This window comes from Dermacentor albipictus, chromosome 1, assembly GCF_038994185.2.
Source record: "Dermacentor albipictus isolate Rhodes 1998 colony chromosome 1, USDA_Dalb.pri_finalv2, whole genome shotgun sequence".
NCBI classification, from domain to species: Eukaryota; Metazoa; Arthropoda; class Arachnida; order Ixodida; family Ixodidae; genus Dermacentor; species Dermacentor albipictus.
In genome coordinates, this window is record NC_091821.1 from 94,184,795 (window position 1) to 94,205,687 (window position 20,893).

A 20,893-nucleotide genomic window follows, 5' to 3' on the forward strand; every position below is an offset into this window, starting at 1 on the left:
AGGAGACGGTACATAGCGGGAATAGACGAAGTGTCGATGACATATACAAGTTGCATAATACATGAAGAAAGAAGAAGGGAATGAGCATGGTTTGTGAAATACAAGGTAGTGAAAGATCGGGGGTAAACTTGAAAGGTGAGAGAAGACGAGACTGACGGCGCGGGAGAAAAAAAAATAACGCAACAAAAGCGACCGGGCGCGCGAAAAACCCAGGCTTATCGGCGCTGAGCACAAACGCAGCGCCTTGTTCTGGCTTGGGTGGCGTTCAGGGCATAGAATCCACCAAGCCCATCGACTACGACGTCAACTTGTAGAAAATGAAGGAAAAATGGTTTATTAAGCTTAGTTACACGGCTCCAGTACGGCACCCCACTCCATGCAGGAGCAAGTTAAGCGCCTCAGTTCACATCAGAACCCTCTGTCCTCACTCTCGAAAAGTATCTGCTTTTAATCACGTCGTCTTCCCTAGGCGAGTCGACTAAGGAATATGAAGACTGTCACAGCGGCACATCACCATCATCGACTCCGTTGCGATACCACGTCCATGCTATCCATAACCCGCAGTAACTCTGCCTCGAAGAAACTGGTTTGGAATTTGCATGAGAAAGAAATCAACCGGCGACACCTGGTCCGTTCGTCGTTGCCCTGCTCGTCCTTCGCTCAGTGTGCAAGGTGAAGCACGGGCTGAGGTCCCTTCGTGGAACCCTGCAATAGCCGGTTTACACGCTGTCTTGACGGCTGGATAAGTGCCGAGGGATGGGTGATTCGACTCGTATAATTAACTGCGCCTGTCCATTCATTGTCGTGGTTCCCTCCCGTTCATCCTTTTCTCCGGTTTCCAGGTAATAGTGGGGTGAGCGCATTTAGTCGTTGTCAACGCCGAGCTGACATCTGGTTAGGAGGTGCTTGGTTTGACAAGTGGCAAACGTTCAATTAATACCATTGGCGGTGCTGAGACGTAACGGCCTCAATACAATTCCAGTTTGCACAGGCCACAACGGTCGTTTTCTAGCGATACTTTTACGCATTTCTTCTTTCCGCTCTTCGAAATTAAAGAAAGTAGAGCAACATCGACTCGCAAATCGTCGTTCTCCCGCACCCAATTTTTTTCCCCATTAACGCTGCACCCTTAGCCGCTTCGCGCGCGCGAGCGAGCGATAACAACACCATAACGTGTCGGCGGCGCGGTGTTTCAATACAAGGGCAGCCGGGGACATCCTTTGTGCAAGCCCACGGGTCCTCAAAAAGATAATGGATATCTTCGTGGCGTATCGGTGCACAGTCTGGAAACGACGGGTACACGGAGTGCACAACAAAGTTTCAAACTGCACTCGTGCATGAGGAGATAGAGAGAAAAAAAATCCGCTATATTACGTGGCACCCGCGGCCACTAACTTTCGCACACGACTCTTAGGGGAAACACTTTGTAAGTGCAGTACAAGCACTAATAGCGACTTGAAATTTAAATGAAGGCCTGCAAACGAAGCTTGCATCAATATGTATGCTCAACGCATCATATCACTTGTACTTTCCTATTCCCGTAAAGAAGAAGTCTTTCAGCTCTAGTGGCCTGAATACTGACGAGGCGCTAAGAAAGGACGACCTCGTACATTCGAACAAGAAAAATAAGCTGCCGGATTCCTTCAGGATCTCTACCGCGAGCCTCCTTAGGGGCTTCTTCATTGGACTTTAGCCACAGGAACATCTGCGTGGTCATTTACGACAACCTCTGTGACACAATAAGGCAAAAATGTTAATTCTCAAAATCGATAATTGGATAGACGATTAAATCGCTGATTGTGTCTGAGAAATTATTTTAATACCACCCAAAAAAGAACACAAAATTCGTTGTTTATATATAATTAGAATTTTTTTATTTCTATAGCTGCCACGTAAATATATTTCTTAATTAACATGAACGTTATAAATTATGGGGTTTTACGTGCCAAAACAACTTTCTGATAATGAGGCACGCCGTAGTGGAGGACTCCGGAAATTTTGACCACTTCGAGTTTTTTAACGTGCACCTAAATCTAAGTACACGGGTGTTTTCCCATTCCGCCCTCAGCGAAATGCGGCCGCCGTGGCTGGAATTCAATCCCGCGACCTCGTGCTCAGCAGCCTAACACCATAGCCACTGAGCAACCACGGCGGGTAACATGAACGTTATACTTCACCCTGATTTACATTTCCGTTTAGGTTTTCCTCTCCCCCATTCCCTTTACCCTTTAACCGCCGGCTTCTTGGCCAATCCTCCGTAGTGGTTAAGCGCCACAAGTGAGGAGCAAGCAAGCACGCTGCAATGCATAGCTTTCTAGGCACTGCCAATACCTCAGAACGGTGTTAACGCCGCCCGGACAGGTGTCGGCACAGCTGGGGCACATTAAATCGTAGTTAGTAAACAAACTTAACACCATCGCACCCGCTCCATTTACAGCTACTTGAAGAAATTACATGCAGGTAACGCTCAATGATACTGTTACCATGTCCAACAATTTGTAGCCGGTATGCGGCATAATAAAAGGTACAGAATGCCACAGTTCCCCGAACATGCGATACACACTGATGGTCCCTGTCTGCGAGCAACAGGTCTCGAACACGCATTGATTTGAATGACTGATCTGTCGTGGTAGAGTGACTAAGGAAGCATACTTTCACACGTTTTCCAGGTCGCCGGATGGTCAGAATGCCCCCACTTCGCGTCTAGAGGATATATGGCCCAATAATTCGAATCAATCTCCGCAATAGGAACCACCCGACCAACCCCGGCACTGTAGGACGCGTCCACAATTCGTTTACAATAAATCAAGAGACGAGCCGCATACATAGTTCATAAGGCCGAGCACTTCACCTAACGCAATAATGGCATCCGGCTCACTGTATACAGTGCCGCTTCGCAGACGTAGAATTTGAGCGCACACACACGCCGTAACTTGGGGGTACATGTCTAAGGACAAACGAGACGGCTTTCATGTAAAGCAAGCAACGCACCAATCCTGTAGCGTTCATTGGAAACTCGCTTTCGTTAATACTACCGTTTCCGCTAGACATAACTTTCGTCCTCGCATAACGTCTGCGGGTAGCAGCCGAACGCACACAAGCTAAGCGACACCTCGTTTCTACACATCGAAGACGTGCCACCGTGCATTAGAGGAGTGCAAGAAGCAGCGGCAGCCTTGCCCTGTCCCTTAAATGGCACACATACGCACCAGCGCCTTGGCCCGATTGCGCGCTAATAGGCACGACCGCTTTACGATTACAGTCACTGTCAAACAATGGTTTGCAACCATCGCCTGAGGGCATACCGTACTGCTTGTACAATACACACTTTGCTTATACGTACGTGTTGTGAAGCCAACAAATAACCCGAGCCAAACGACAGTTTGCAAGTTACAACGTCGCGGATGAAAATTACGTCGGTACCGTGAAACCGCAGGAGCGAGTATACGATACGTATGACGTAGTACTCTCCTGGCCGTTATAGGTCACTCTGACGGGTCTAAAGGCAGCATCCAAGTTTGAATGCAACGATAAACGGTCTCTAGAAGTTATAACCAGGCTTCATTATTTATACTGCGCTTAGCCTCAAATAAAGGCAGAGCTAGTGCCGACTACGCGATGCCGGTTCGTGCACCTGGCTAGCTTTCTTTCGGCGGCGCAGCTGAAAGAGCAGAGCTGTGCACTTAATCACCACGTGAACAACCCTGCAATGTACAAAGATGGTGGGAGAAAAAAGCTGCTCAACAGCAGCTTGCCTAACCACACCTTACTCTAAACCAGTCTGAAGCAGCAATGCATGCATACGAGCAATGCCAAACGTGACAATACATGTAACTATAGAAGGTCGAACTCAAAGGGGCAGTTAACGAAATGAACAGTACACTCACAATATTATCTTTAAAAGAGCACTCATGGATGCTCAGCGTAGGCTTTCATCACTTAGCCTATACTTGTTCGGTACGCTCGAGAGGCGATAAGGTAATGTTTGAAATCCTCACCATTTCCTCTCTACCCAGCGTACGGCAGCAAACTGGATTTTCCCTTCTGGTTATCCTCCTTGCATTTGCTCTCTCTCTCTCGCTCTCTCTGCATAATTTCTGTTGGCGCCAACAAATCAATGGTCTGATGTCAGTTGTGTGTACCTAAGTCTGCGTGTTTACTGATGCGAGAGGTGTCACTCTAGGGCAACTTACCAACAATTTACCCACGTGTACCCTTTTTATTAGTTGGCTTTTGAAGGCTATTTGGAACTAATATGAATGTAAAATGTCAACTCGTAAATCTTTTAAAAAAGTAGATGACATGCGCGCGCATTATGCAGGGTGTCCCAGCTAACTTTAGCCAGAGTTTAAAAATATGCAAATGCCGCGCAGCTGGACAGATCCAAGGTGATGTTGTTTGCCGTCGCTCGGAGATACTGAGAACGTTATTTCTTTTTCTTCATTCCGCCTAATTACACAATTAGTCTTAATTAATAATTAGCTTCTCAAATATTATAATTAGATGAAAAGTATCAACGAAAAAACTGTAGGGCAACATGAAAAACTCCCGATACAGCTTTCTGTCACTCAATACGTGCTGCATAAAAGTTGTTCCGAGCGTAAATTCAGAAGCCCGCGAATGCACGCGAAGTGCTTCGAGCGGACAGTCGCGCGGCAACAGTGCGTGTATTCGCAGGCGTCTTTCACACTCGTAGCATGTATTGAGCGACAGAAAGCTGTATCGGGAGTTTTTCATGTTGCTCTACAATTATCTCATACACACATTTAATCTAATCATAACATCTGAAAAGTTCACTAATTAATTAATACTAAATATTTAATTGGGCAGAATTCAAAAAAATGTTCTCAGTATCTCCAAGCGACGGCAAACAACATTACTTTGGTTCAGTCCCCCTGCGTAGGATTTCCATGTTTTTAAAGTTTTGCTAAAGTTACGTGGGACACCCTGTATCTGGGAACTTAAATTGAATGCGCGGCACTTTTGTAGTCCCGTTAGACAAAGGTCAAGGGAATAAGCATGCTGTATATACATTATACACCAGCAATTTTTGCAGTGTTGCCAATGCGTTGTATCTTCTTAATACACCTCATCCTTCACACGTCTTGGTTTGTAAACGCTCCTCATATTGGTGCCAAAGCACGAAATCATGTATTACAAGTACAACAGAATTTGCAATATTTCAAAGACGGATTACGTTTCTATTTAAGGTAAGAAAACATGCGAGATTACAGGCATTTTGTGCAAACTAGAATGCACTTTCAGTACAAAATGGTAAATTTTGCATGCACAAATGTGAAAGAAGTGACTCAAGGGAAATAGCCTTTATTTTGAAACAGTTAAATTTCAAATAATATTAGCAACCTCTTAGATATTTTTCTAACATGTCATTCCACAACTTCCCATCATTTTCATCTGAAAAAAAATTAACAAAATAATAAAGTTATATCATCTACGTAAAGTGTGTATTTCAGTAAAACATCAATACTTATATTGTAAAACCCCTTATTCTGGAGCGTCCTTAATTTACGCGAAGGGCAGGCGAAATTTTAAGGGGAACAAATACGGACAACACGGTGATGAATTAAACTTTATTTTTCCGGCCACTTCAGCTTGCTGTAGCCGCATAAAACGTGGCGCATTCGATTTACTTGGCTGCGTAAGCTGTCGCTATGCAATTCATCGTAAAGGCTGTAACGGGGAATCTCCGTCCTTGCAGGGAAGGAGTTCCGTACTTCGATGAGCCAGGCGGAGTTCAGTGGCTTCGTCAGTGAGGTCGCCAGAGGCACTCTGTCGCCTTTGTCCGGCTTCAGCTGTTTATGGCCGCGAATGTAGTGATTCGGCTGTTCACAAGCCGCAAAGTTTAGTAACCGCGAATATGCCCACCAGTGGGACCGCGAAATTATAGGGTTTTACAGTATTTATATTCATTTGTGAGCAAGTGTATGTACATATTACACGTTAGATACACATAAACCGCGTTTTTTGCAACGACTGTTGCAAATTCTTAAACATAATGAATTCAATACAAAAATTATAATTTTTTTACTGATGAAGCTTCATAGCAGTGATTGACATCACAATATGAGTGATAATTACCTATATAATTATGATTCTAACAATTAATTTAGATTACTGATGTGAGGGGGAATGTTGTAAGTGCAGAACTGAAGCCAGCGAGTACTCAAAGCATAACCTTCTGCCTGCCAGAAATTCCGCGCCTCGCGTGAGCTTCGAAAAGTACGGACTCAATATCTACAGCGACGTGCATTGCTATTTACAGTGTGGTACGATTAGCATGTCTCGAATCGCCTACATTTGATAATCCGAACAGACATCGCAAGAACACGTGGCGCATTATTTTTTTTTATTTATTTTTTAATAGGAAGCAACCTGATGTGCTATCTTGAAGCATCTACCAGCTGTGATAAGTGGAAATGAAGTTAAGGCTTTCTTTTTCCAAAGCATTCCATCTGGTTCGAAAGGTTACCTTTGTTTACTTAAAATGTCTCATATCTGTAGCGATGCAACTTCTCTAACAAAGTTTCGCATTTGATTCTATCAAATGCCTTCGAGAAACCTGGGAACACTCCCAACACAAGCCTCATTGTCTCTGTTTTGCCCCCCCCCCCCCATCTTTTATTTTTTTAGCTGCCTCCTCAGTTGAGAGGCCTGGCGTGTATTTGTACTGTGATGGTATTTTAAATGATCGTTTACCAGGCTCTAGTAATAAAATTCCTAATCCATTAGAAAACAACGGCCTGATGCATGTAAGTGGCCTGAACAATATTACTTCTATCCCCACCTTGATGCACTAACATCATCCTTTCATTCTTGATATTCTGAAAAAGAAAAGCGGCAGAATACAGAAAGATTACAAATGTTTCTTAGGCACTGAACAATCGAGTCAGTAATAAAAACAGATGCCTCCGCTAAATATATGTGGTTCCATTGATGCCTTAGTTCTGTTACGTTTACTGAATACGTCGATTACTTCCACGTAATCGGTTGCGCGCCCATGTACAAGGAGTCCGCAAGGGCAGCAGGTAAATAATTCGCAGCTTCATCATCATTAGATCTGTCAGTGTGAACAAAGGATAATAAACTTTTTTGCTACAGCTTTAACTGTGAAAACTACTTCTAAGCTTGTCAATGCCACAGGCTGGCTGGCCTCCTTGAAAATATGGAGTTTGACACCGGTCATATTGGTTGAACATGAATTATATACCAGACAAAGAGATGATAGTACTTTTCAGTTAGGTTAATTCTACATTTGTAAAATGCTTTGAATGCCCGTCGCGGTCACGTGCTAGCAAAACACCTTCTAGACGTATGCAAATGCGAGAAACTCACACATCGAAGGCAGCGAAGCTGTATTAGGAAGTCATCACACCCTCCGCAACTTCCTATACAAGAGTGCCTTGCCGCTGCCCGAAAGCTATCCTTCATTATATCCGGGGCAACTCTTCCGTTACACTAGAGTCTCCTCGAACGTTTCACTGTGTCCGAACCTAGTGCTCGTACACTCTCCGCTATATCTGGCGCGTGTTCTTGTATGCTGCACCTGTTCTATGCTGTGCCGGGTCGGCTCTGTACAATGCGCCTGTGTGTGCCTCGTCTATACCGACTCCGCCACCGCACGAAAGCCGTTTGTGGAAATACCCTGTATAAAGCCTCGCAGCAAAACACATGATGCAATCCATATTTTTTTCTTCGATAATTATTGCGTAGCTGAGAACAAATCCGCGGTGCGGAAGCATGCATTAGGCTTCATTTAAAGGTAAACGCTCCTTACACGCTAAGCACGCAATTCCGATGAAACCGTTACATGCAGCATCGAGGGAGCAACAAGAAGGAACATAATCGAGTGTAAATTTTTATTTCATCACGAAAGGATGGCAGTGTGCGCGAATATTATAACGTGCATTTAATAACACTACAGTGTACCGCATTAGGAAAATTAGTTACGAATAAATAAACCAAAGTCTCAGTGCAGCTCATGATTATAGTACGTGTGTTAATCACGTTGGACAGGTAATGGGAAGAAAGAAGAAATATCCGGCAGTATCAAATCGGACACCGCTGAACGAGAAGCATGAGCGCCTACTTCAAGAGGCGGTGCCTATACATAGCACAGCGCGTCCGATTAGAGGTCAGCGTGTGGGCGGTATGCAGCGACGCTGAAATTAAGCGTGCCCGTTCGCCGCTCGTCGGGCGCGCGAGGCAGCAGGACACACAGACCCGCACCTCACACTTGCTCAGCTCCAGGAAGGCCTCAAAATGCGCAAATCATGCGCCGAGGCACCGCGAATGTAACGAACGGCGTTTTGAATCGGGGCTACTGGTGGTCTGCCATGGCATCCTGTCGCCGCGGTGAAGCTATACGGGGCACGAAAAATGTGAAAGTGGCCGCGGCCACATTTATTCAAGAGCGGGAATGACGGCCACGACAACGCGCAGCGAGCAGCGGACGTTCCCTCTTCGGCTGCAGTTGGCCGCAAAAGTTGCCGCTCCGCTCTTCAATAAATATGCCCTCGGTCGTGTATTCCTTCATATTTGGCCGCAGGTGCGGTTAATTGCAATGCCGCTACGCTGCTTCACACGGCACTAGCCGGAGCGCCTTGAAACTGGCTGTCCAAAATGCCAGAGCGGTTCACATCGCGTGGAGCTCGGAGTGACGTATACAAGGTGCTCGATAATCGGCAAACGAAACATTTACCTGGCGCGCTACTTGGTTCGCCTTGTATAGCACGCACGGGGTAAACGCACGCGTCTCGCGTATCTCGGGTTAAGTCGCGGGCCGCAAAGCGCGATGTGGCGCAGCCGCGATGCTTATCCGAGTAGCATACACCGAGTGTCAGGGCGCAGAAAGGCAACCCGTCCAAGGCGCCGGCCTCGCCGCTGGCCAAGGACTGCGGCAGAAGGCGGAGTGCGTGCCGTGGCGTGACTTTCGGGAGACGTCGGCCCGCCGCGCTGGGCGCCACGTGCACCGCTGTGGCACCACGCAACATCGTGCAACGGTGCAGGCAGACAACGCCTGCAGCCAAACCCTGCGCCCAGTGAGCGCTACGACACACGGACCATTGCTGCTCCTCAGAGCTGCCTTTTCATCCTCGTATATACACTATACGCTGAGCACTCCCCGGCAACTCCCGAGTGCACGCCAGTGAGCGTAGTTCTAGTGTTTCAAAGCAAGCACGTTGAGCTGCGCGAACATCCGCAATACAGAGCTCGGAATTACAATTTGGGCCATCTTTACAAAAATAACGAACCAAAACCTACGCATTCACAGATTCGCACTTTACACCCACAATTTTTACGGGGTCTTCCATTGCTGTAGTTGATAAACGGAGTTCTGAATGTAAACAATATCAACCGCAGGTTGTTAAAAAATAAACAATCCATCCCACCTCTATAACCGACCGCGGGTCCTTGCTGAATGCGCTGCAGCATAACCATTTGCCAATACGCACCGCATAAAACTGCACAGCACTGATTCGTTCTCGCGTCTCGTGCTGCACCAGCAGAAGAAACCAGTACACTTTTTTTTTTTATTTCGACCGCCTGGGGCTTTTTTATAACGTGCACCTACACAGCACGGTAAACGAGCGTTTTTTGCACTCCACGCCTATCGTAATGCGGCTGCGGAGAATCGAACCGGCGACCTCGTGCTCAGCGACATAAAGCTACAGCAACTAAGCCACCGTGACGGGTCTAGTAATGGTAAAACGACGGAGCGTTGAAAACAACACGCACACAGTAACAGGGCGAACGATAGGCAGAGGCCGATGAGAACAAATCAAAGGTCGTGTTGTCATTCTTTACTAATTGCAGTAGTAGTCTATGTACTTTTTTAAAGTCAATTCAATTTATTTCGCCATCACATACACGTACTTTTATGACAGCCGAGGAGGCCCCGGTAAAAGCTATCTCTCTATAGCGTGGGACACAGCCGTGCACACCTATACAACCTCGCCGGCATTGTAGACGTATGGATCAGGCAATATATAAACTAAACATTCACACAAAGTTTCACAGTAACAACATAAAGTTCAACGCAAGCAAAATGCATTATTAGTAAGAAAATCTAATTTAAGAGGTACATCCGCTAGGTGCTTCGCGTTTAAAGAAACGCATTTAAGATCAGATGAAGAACACACACGACCAATACAAAAGAATGCAAAAATAGTACCCACACATGTGGCTTTAACACTTCGGTAAAAGGACATTAATAAACACTAGGCTAATAATGCTCAGCATCACGGGAAATAAAATATTCAACGATTCTTTTATAAGTAGCGGTTTCAAGGATGATGTTATTCGCACACGATTGTTCAGAAGCCGCGGCAAATTAAGTTCTAGCAACTGTGAACCATACGGCTTCTTACACGTTCGAATATGCCATTTATCGGTTTGTCGGGTTTTAAAAGCCTGTTCACCTTTTGATAGACTGCAAAATTGCAGGGAAAGAATAATTTGCCTCGGGTCGTTCCTGGTTTGAAGGCAATACATAAACGGTAATCATACAAATTTACAACGTAAAGTACTTTGGAATTTAGCAACATCTCTCTATGTAGTGTGGTGCATGCTAAGGAGGCTTTGCAACAATTTCAAGAATTTTTTTTCTTCTGCAAAATATGTTTTATGCAAAATTTTCCTCGGACGCGTTTCCCAAACTAAATGGCAATAATTTAGGCGAGAGTGGAAGACTGTGCGATATTCATAACATCAGTGGTGCTAGAGGGAACGGGGTGTTGATCGCAGAAAAGGAGATGTCTCTTGGAATTAGGCCGCCATTAGAACATCCGCTCATTTTACAGTTCGGATTACAATTCGGACAGAAATTTTTAATGGGACCGTTATAAATTACGAGTACAAGCAGAGTTTTGCAGATATAAATCCTTAAATGTAAACCTAGCCTTAATGGCATTGCTCCCGCGCAATTTCACAACAGCCTACTAACGGACTGCCACACGAAACTTGCGTCAAGTTAACCTCGTTAACCCCCCCGCCCTTTTCGAGTTTTCTGACAAACTTAGGGGACGCTGCACACATGTTCGGTTTCAGCGCGTGCAAACGACGAAGTTTTCAGAGAAAACTTCATCAGTCTAACCTGATTAGGCATTTTGTCTTAAGCGTCCTTCAAGGGCGTGTACTTGTTTCCCGTTTGCCGCTGCAGTGTTTCCTCTCCACAGTCCAAGAGTTTTGGAACGGGAAGCCTCGCTACCAGCTCCCTAGCAAAGCCGACGTCGAAACAGAAGAGCACGCTGCGCTCCATACGGGGAAGCTTATAATACTTCGGTGCTCGCTGTTTTCAATACCATTTCTGCTGCTTTCGAAAACTCGAAACACGAACAAGAATACGCTTGCAGAGACAACAAGAAACAAGTGAATGCTCAGTAGCATGACGACGACGCGGGCGGCAACAAGCACAAAAGACATGCCCACGCAGAGCCGGTTCATCTGCGGTGAGAGCGGTGCGCATATTCGTGCCTTACGAGCTTCTCTTCCTGCTCCCAGAAGTGGCCTACTTGAGCAGGCACGCACACTCCATGCGCCTGCTGACCCGAGCACGGCGGCTCAGCGCACTGGAGCCGTCGTTTCCAGAAGAGCGCTGCCGCAGTTACGCTTCTTTTAATTAGCTGCCAAACATGCCGACATGCTCGCGCACACAACGTTAAGAATAGCAGGCACTTTATAACACTGGTTCAGCTAACCAGCGCCAGGAGTGGCGTGTACAAATAAATAGGTACACAGAGAAACGCCAGCTTTTGTTTTTATTGCTACTTATTATCGTTTTGACCGCATTGGCTGCCACGCACGCGCTGTCGTAAACGGCAGCGCGTGCATTGACCTTTCGTGCATACCTTGACCTTTCGCGCAGGGCTTGATTTTCTCTGGTTAACCCCTCCGCCTTTACTTAAGCGAACAAATTTGTTCTCGTTCTTTGTCTGCCTCTCTTGCCCGCATTCCTGAAATAAAAATTTACGCAATGTTACCAATTCTAGGAAACTTCCCAATGCGACAGCATTGTGTAATGAAATCGATGAAAGCTGGTGGTTGGCACCTTCATTTTCCATCGAATGCTTGTGCATGCGTGCGCGCATGCGTAAGCAGTTACAAGCTTGCACGCAATGCAGTTGCCGGGAAACCGCGACGGCGCACTTGGGACTGTAATTTTACGTACTCATCTTGTTCTGTAGATGGGCGCGCGCGGAAAGTATGTTCCTTTTGTTCCCTTTAGCAACAGAAACAAACCTTACGCAGGCTATGTCCATTTAATGCGTTTTGGGGGATCTGTACGGCCAGCATATGCTGTTATCGATTACGTAAATAATTTTTGCTTGACGTGAGAGTGCGTACATAATAACAGGAGATCTCAACCGTACCACGCCGGTGACCTGCTCTACAAGAAGACAGTCATGCCCTTCACGAATGATGAGAAGGCTACAATGATCCTGGCTCTGGGAATGGGGGGGGGGGTGAGGGGGGGGGGTACGGCGACAAGAGGAATTAAGGCAGCCAAGCCATACCGGACGTGGCATTGTGGAGGACGCGCTAGTCCGTCAACAATACTTAGAACGTACGAAGTCCTTTGCGAGACGGGTAGCTTCACAAGAAAGCGACACAGACTGCGACGGTATAATTCAACAAGCGGAAGCGGATGTTTTGACATTCGTTGCTGCTAACCCTCACGGTAGTGTGCGCGACGCCAGTGCGGAGGCCGGAACCTCAAGGTCATCAGGGTGGAGGATTTAAAAAAAACGGTCGCATGCACCCGTACCATGTACATCTTCATCAAAAACTTGAAGACCGAGATTTTAAAAACAGACTTTACTTTGCCAATTGGATTTTCACGAAATGTGAAGAAGAACCGGACTTTCTCACTCGCGTGCTAAGGACGGATGTAATTTCTCCAGAACTGCACAAGTTAATCCTCGCAACGCGCACTACTGGATTGATAGGAATCCCCCCTGGCTGGTATTCTGCGATTCCAAGGCGGCCTTACAATGTCTTCTGGCATCTCTTCGTCGCGGGTCATGTGAACAACTCGTGTCGGAGATACGAGAAATGCACCATCTCATGATCGCGAAAGGACACGACGTCGTGTTTCAGTGGCTGCCTGGTCATTGCGGTATCTCCGGCAACAACCTCGCTGACGAAGCTGCTAGAAAAGCACACGAAGGAGCAACCCTTGTTTCAATACCTTTATCGCGGACCGACGCAGCCCAACACTTAGGCAAGCTAGCGCACTCTTTGACATTGGAGAAGTGGCACACATCTGAATTCACTCACCATCGCTTGCATTCCCTCGATCCCTCTATGCAACTGCGGCTGTTACCAGGTCTCCCGCGAAATGAGGAAACAGTGCTGTGCCGCTTACGTTTGGGAGTCGCATTCACAAATGCTTATGCATTTCTGATTGGAATGGCTGATAGCGCCGAGTGCAATGCCTGCGGTGTCGAGGAAACCATAGAACACCTACTGTGCTACTGCCCATCTTATGAAAACGAAAGGCAAGACCTCTGCACAGCTCTCAATCAGCTTGATGGGAAGCCGTTCACCTTGAAGAAGATCTTGGGACCATGGCCTCGCATCTCGCAGCTACAAAAGGCCACAAAAGCGCTGCTGCGATATTTGAAAGCGACCGGATTGAGTGAGCGCCTGTGATTCGGACTGAGTGACCGACTGATATCTCCATTTGACTTTCCCTTCTTTTCATCTTTCCGTCCCCCTTTCCCTTTCCCCAGTGTAGGGTAGCCAACCGGGCTCAGTCCTGGTTAACCTCCCTACCTTCCTTTTATCATTTTCTCTCTCTCTCTCCCCCTGGCTGGCGAAACACGACACCAATACCAGTGGTCGCTTAATGTCTGGCGCGGTATTTTTGATGGCAACATCATCGGACCCATGTTTTTTACTTTCACAACACACTAACGAAGCATTGCTACGTCAATGACATCCTCGAGGGCCCCGTGAACGACGTCTGTTGCAACGTTCCACTTGCGCACTTTTGGAACATCTGGTTTCAACACGATGGTGCTCCTGCGCATAGTAGTAGTCAGCCTCGAGCGTGACTAGAGAAGCTTTTTCCTGGACAGTGGATTTACCAGCATGGACCTGTACCTGGCCTGCAAGGTCGCCGTACGTGACACCGCTGTACTGCTTCTTGTGGAGTTACGTGAAAAATCGTGTGTATAGCAGCGAAACTACCACACCGAACACCCTAAAGGCAAAAATAAGCAGCGCCTGCCGCGAGATTTACATTAAAGAAAAAAAAAAGCTTGCGACAAAGATAGAAACAGGTAAAAAACTGCGCTGTTTTGCCTCTTTTCTGGAGTTCAAGAGACAGAAAGAAAGGGTAAATGGGTAAACCAGTTGCACCTTTAGATGTTTCTTCTTGGGCGGCTGAGACGCCTTACGTGCTTTTGGTTTATTTTTTTGTTGAAATAAACTGCTGAGTAGCTCTTTTCTGTTCTTCCGAGAGCTGCATTTTTTTTTCTTATTGTGTGCTCTTTAGCGCAATATTTTTAAAAATTGGTTGAATTTCTTTTGTAGCGTTGTTTCATGATACGCGAAGCTCTGAGCGATCCCGAGTGCCTCACGATCGAGCACAACATTCTTGTGTCCGCAGATGCTGACGCTTATCGCACCACGCTAGTTCGGTCGCGAGATCTCTCGAGCCATCCTACACGACGAAGTCTTATACGATGCGGCAATAAACGAATGTAGCCGTATACCTTTCAAAGGTTATTTTGGAGGCGCTTGAGTAGCGGCGTGCGAGCGCGCACCTATTTCATATTTCGCGGGCTTTCGTTTTTTCTGGCAAAACCAACGAGGCAAAGCTGAGCATCATGCACACTTCAGCACGAAATAAATGCTTGATTCGGAGGTTATTTAAGGTGCCCTACAACTCTGTAATTGACATGTTTGCGATTCAAGCAACAATTAAAGAGTTTACTAATTAAAATTGATTAAATAATTAATACTTTCGTGATGCAAAAAAAAATAGTGGCAGTAAGCACACACGACTACGGTTACTATGCAGTCGGTACGATTTCTCTAGAGCTCTAGGGATTTTTTTTTTTTTTAAATCTCAGTCCAAGTTAATTGGGACGCCCGGTATGCTGAACGAGTTCCTCAATTTGGTTAAACCGGTGTCCATCGAGTCCTTCCCCTAATGCGATTGCATCACAATAGGGGGCAAACAAAAGCGCTCGAACGGCCTCCCCCCAAGGCCTCTCTGTTACGTGCGTGTTCTTTTCTGAGCGACATTTCTGAGCGTGCATGTGCACGCTCAGAAATGTCGCAATAACGGTGTAACAAAGGTTGATTTCTGGCCGCGTATATGCAAGGCAATAAAAATGCACGGCGCGTGTGGTACAGAAGGAGCACAAGAAAGAACCTTTAAAACACCAGCCGCAATATGAGTCGTGTTGCGGGACAGTAAAAAAGCACAGGGATGGCAACTATCGCGTCACAAATCACGCTTTTTTTAAAATCCGTTATATTTTCTCTCTGACATTTCTTTCCTATTTGTTATTTAACAAGAACCTGCACCTTCTAAACGCAAGGTAAAAGAGAACATCTTTTCCCGAGTCTTAGTCGGTTGAAGTGCCCACCATAAGTGGGACAGAGTTTTTCTTCTCTATAAAAGTCCCCCCCCTCTCTCTCTCCATCTCTAGTCTTAAAAGTGTCAATTACGCATGAAGCGTGCTTCCAGTAATTAATTCCCAGGTATACAGGATAAGTCTGGCCATAGCCTACACCGGTAGTTTATATATATATATATATATATATATATATATATATATATATATATATATATATATATATATATATATATATATATATATATATATATATATATTGAAACGACAACTATTGCAGGAGGGTGCACATCACCAAATGAACGCAGCTAGCTAACGCTTTCAATACCGGTCGCGCTGTCTAGTGGCTACGGTGTTGCGCTGCTACGCACGAGGTCGCGGGATCAAATCCCGGCCGCGGCGGACGCATTTCAATGGGGGAGAAATGCAAGAACACCCGTGTCCCGCACATTGAGGCAAGTTATACATCCCCTCGCTCGTGGTCAAAATTAACCCGGAGTCCCCCACTACGGCGCGCCTCATAATCTAATCGTGATTTTGACACATAAAACCCCAGTACTAAGCTTGATGCTTTCAATCGGCCACGCGACTGATTTCGTGCTACTTTCGCATGCGGTTCTGTTCCTCGTGGCAATCTGCCAAGGCGAGCTCTAGAACCGTAGCGAAAACGGACGCTCTACATATTCAACACGGCCGGAAGGCAACGTGTTTGCATTCGTCATCGCAGATAGAAAGATGCACGTCTTTATTGAGGTCGCAGCACACAATGTAGCCTAACTTTGCTCACAGACGCTCACAGAGTCTATCTGCTCCGTATTACGTTACTCATTATCGTTCATTCTTGTTTGCACGCCTCTCGCTGCTGCTTGGATCGTACGCTTCACTCTTGGTGAGGTGCCAAACTGTGTTTTCTTTCTTTTCGCCTGCGCGAACGGTCTCGCTATCTCGCACCCAAACCGCCTCTTCCGCCCCGGCCTCCCTTACTCCGTAGTTCAAAGGGTGCACCGCGGTTATTCACTTGGCATGGATCAGAAAACAGACAAAAGGCACCGCGCTTTTGGCGTGCTTCATAGTAGTAGTAGAGAGCAATGCGACGTGAGGCAGTGCCGTTGCTGTTGGACTACGGAGCCTAGCTGCCCACTGCGGGGAACGGCTGAAAGATCGGATCGGGCAGCAGGAATAAACGAATTAGCGCATTACAAGCTAAAAAAAGAAAGAAACACCTATCGAATCGTCTGCTTCAGTGAAACGTCGAATGCAAAATGGCCCGCAGTATACGATGCGAAGAAAGATCGCGGAGGAGGCGTGCATCAGTCAAACGCGCCTTGCCGAGCGTATACAGTCAGCGCCACCGTTCGCGACGGGTAGGAGTCAAGTGACAGGTGGAGTGAAATAAATTTCACCGTGACAGCTGCTCTCAAGGAGATGTGACGTCACCTGTGCATGTCCATTGTCGATCATCCTCGCAACCCCTCACGTTGTACCTTATACGGACGCGTGAGGTCAAATGGTCTGAATATTTCCACCGCATCATACCTTATTTTGAACATTTAAGGCACTCTTAATAAGCGCACAACTGATACCAAAAGGGTTGGCACGATATTAACCCTAAGGACGACGGTACAGATACCGTTGCTCACAGTGCTGACAATGTAGTTCCCAGCAATCAGTGTTTCATGGTTCTGGACCAAGTTATCACTCGCAACTTTTATTCAATCTACCGATATGCCATGCCGCCTATGTAACATTTGAATTAGCCAATGATATACCTGCTGTTCATAATCTGTGATGGGGTGGCTAAAGTAATCAGGTCTCTGAAGCCACCTTCGACATGTGGTTAAGATTTAATTACCACAAAGTTCACGAAAAGTACAATTTGTTCCTTATCAATTATAGTTACAGTATTTGAGGAATTAAAGTTCCATTCGACATTACTGGAAAGTCAGGAAGGGGATTCCAGTTTATAAATAGGATTGCAAGCATTATCCGCTTACCGGTCAATATCGCACACCATCATCCCCAGTCAAACGCAAGAGCATATTCTGCTTTCACATCTTGTAAAACTTCCGTAGCCCTATGGTTCATTCTTTATATCCATCGCCACGCGGTTTTCGTGAAACGTACATTTAATAGTAAAGCACAGCTATTGCTATTTACGTACAAAATAAATCTCATTGTTTAATAATTCTTCGTTAACCGACTGCCTATTTCTCGAGTTTTCGAAGGCCTTCGATAAAGTCCGTCACACTTTGATAACGAACTGAGCCTACAGAACCCCCAGTCCAAACATTTAACCTGGATTGAATGCTATCTCATTCGCTCCTAGTTCGTTTAAACTAACGGTATTTTCGACTGGTCGCCTCCATCCCCCGAAGCAGAGTCGGGCAGATCCGGCGTTCCCCGAGCTCAGAGGTAGAGGACAAGCGCGCAAGCCGGACGTGCGACTCGCTCTCGCAGGAGGCAATGGCAGATGCTAAACCACATGACTACTACACACGTCCGACGTTTCGCTTATTCAAAGCTCCCGGCGCTGCCGGGAAAACCGGCGGACACGCCGGCGGGACGAGCGTTCGTCGCAGTGGCCTAGGTTGCCTAGGTTACGGTGGGCCGTCGCCAACAGCAGCGACGCGGCTCTGCGATGACGTTTCAATTTCGACGACTGCTCCGACGACAGGGCTCGGAGCGCCTCAGAGCGTTCGAAGATGGAGGAGAGCAATCGAGAAGAACCAGCCGAACGCAGGGCGCGCACCCTCTTTCAACCAGCCGAAGACAACGCCACTCGCGAGAGCGCTCCAGAGCGCTCAGAAATGACCAGTCGAAGATGGCATAAGTACATATTCCGCGACGAACACTTTCGGCGATACTATCGCCTTCGAGTGCTCAACCAGCCAATCAGCGCGCGCATGACAGCCGCGGCGACAGTACCGCCGGAAGTGATCGTCGCAGAATACGTCCCCTAATGCATCAATTCCCAACCTTGTGCCGTCCCCTCCAGAACGCATCGGGACTCCCCTTTGAGACGGCTTCGTGCGTGTCATGACGATCGCGCACGCGCGCCGAAACGCTTGTTCACCGCGGCAATGAGTAAATTCGATCGCTCAGAGACGAAACGGTCATGACCGTGCATCGAAACGAATCGTGCGTTGCCGTTTCCACGGGTCGCTGCTTTGATTAGACGTTGTAAACGATGGCTTCTTCACGTTTCCTCCAGACAGACTTGGAATCTGATTGAGATCGGCCTCTCGGCCAACCATGACTGAAGACCAGATACAATTAGGGCGCGTCAATTCGATGCAGGGAGATGGGCGTAACGGAAATCAATAACTGTTCCTGACACAGAAAGGTTTTGACCTAAGGCTCCGGCGAGGGCTTTTTACTTGCATGCCATTGGACTTGATCTGATCAAGAAAAACTGATGAGGCGGTCTGTTATAACATTGGCGTTTCTTTTTTCTTTACTTTCGACGGCTCATCCTGCGGCTTTGTTAAACTTTTAGACTAAGATGGAGAAACGGAGGTTCGAGACCTGTTAACAATAGCAAAAAATAATAAAAATGACAACATACGACCCTATTGAACGAGGTGCGTACTGTTAGCACCAACTCGTGAGCGCACAAAAACTCGTCGCGCTCCCCAAAAAACAAGTAGCAAAAAAGCAGCAATATCGGTCATTGCTGCATTTTCACTACATATCTGCTTTATCGAACGGAAGTGCATTAGTTTTAAAGAAAAACCATGGTGTTACCTGTTAACACCTTTGCACAGAACATGAAGAAGGTACGGTTCATGAATGATAACACACGAAAACAAATCTAAGGCACATCTTCGAATGGTACCGCCAGCGAATTGCAGCGACTTCCTTCAGTTCTTTCCCATATACGCTAGGCTGCTGTCAGGCAACTCTCGCAGCATTTTCAATGTGCTTTTCGCCATGACATACGTCATAATATCATTGTCTGCTGCATTTGCCAAGCCTCACTTCCACTATCGCAAAAATTTACGAAGTGTACTGTAAACAAAGTTTCTTTACTACTTCATTCGACTTCGCCGGAGATGTAACAACGTTGCTCTTTCCGCGCAAGTAGAACTCAATAACCGCTAAGATGGCACACGTTCCTGGCAGGCACTAGAATTTACGTGCCTCATCATGGAACGCGTTAAAATAAAATATAATGCGCAACCTATGCGGATATGTGCATTTTTTAATATGCTAGATCACTCAAGCCAACCTTCGAAATAAGAGTTGATTCGTAGAATCAAAGAAGGTGCGGCTGATCTTGCAGATGTCACAAAATAAAAAAAGAACAGTACAGAAACGGCTCAACAGTGGACGAAAGAGAGAAAGAAGGAATGAAAGAACACAAGCGTTGTGTTCGTTCATTCCTTCTTTCTGTCGTCCGTGCACTGTCGCGCTGTTCTTATAGTGGATTACCAACTATCCGGGTTCTACACATAGCTAGAAAACCACAAGCTGTTCACTAAAACCTTACGACGTCCGATACTTGATGCCCGTCTCTGCGCAAGGACACGTGATCCTGCACTGCTAAAGAAGTATGTGACAAGAGAAGGAACATCACACATCTGAACATCTTACATGTATTTACTAACTTAGAAAAAAGACCACTGACCCCTACGATTACTTTTCACGTCCGGTACTGTTTCGAAAGCAAACAATGCCGACGACAGCCCAGAGTGTCGACCGACAGGGATCCTCAGTCGTGTTATGTTTTCATAGGATATTTTGTTTGGCAGAACACTGTACTCACGCTGGATTACAGCAGATGCGCGTCTCTGACGCCGTATAATCCTCAGAAGCAGCGACGACTCGTTGGCAAATGTCAGAGGAGAAGCGGCAGCTGCACGTTCCTTCGCGGCGCGTACAGAGTGGCTGCCTCGGCGCACCGGTGTCGTGACAGAGAGAACCTCGTGTCGCGTGGTGGTCGCGGGGGGTCGAGAAAGCGCACCGCTCAACTGCGTACTACACTGCGGAGGCCGAGCAATGAACCCGGCTTCTCGATGGCAGGCAGACGACAGGACGGGCCCACCCGAGGGGCGAGCAGACGACAATGGAAGAGAGCAGGGTAACGGCGGCCTGGCTCGTTCCCAGAAGTCCACGCTGAACGGCAGCGGAAAAAAAAAGAGGCAGGCGCCGCTTTCTTTTCCTCTTAAGAGCACTTCCTTCGACGAACAAAAGGATGCGACGACCGGTCTGAGCTCACGGAGGACGGTCCTTGCGAACTTGGACGCCTGCAGGCCACCACAGCGTCAGGCCAGGCTGGGAGTAAA

At 46.9% G+C, this 20,893-nt stretch overlaps 1 protein-coding gene across 4 annotated transcripts in view; it reads right to left on the reverse strand.

Annotated features, from left to right (window-relative positions):
- Window positions 1-20,893, reverse strand: part of Baldspot (elongation of very long chain fatty acids protein baldspot) — a 216,347-nt gene that overhangs the window by 115,265 nt on the left and 80,189 nt on the right. Inside the window, exon 1 of one of the 4 annotated variants that reach the window (XM_065432851.2) lies at window positions 3,344-3,361. The exons of the other annotated variants lie outside the window; for them this stretch is intronic. The gene's annotated coding sequence lies outside the window, so the exon portion shown is untranslated. Of the gene's footprint in view, window positions 1-3,343; window positions 3,362-20,893 lie in introns of those variants that run through there. 4 annotated transcript variants of the gene reach the window in all.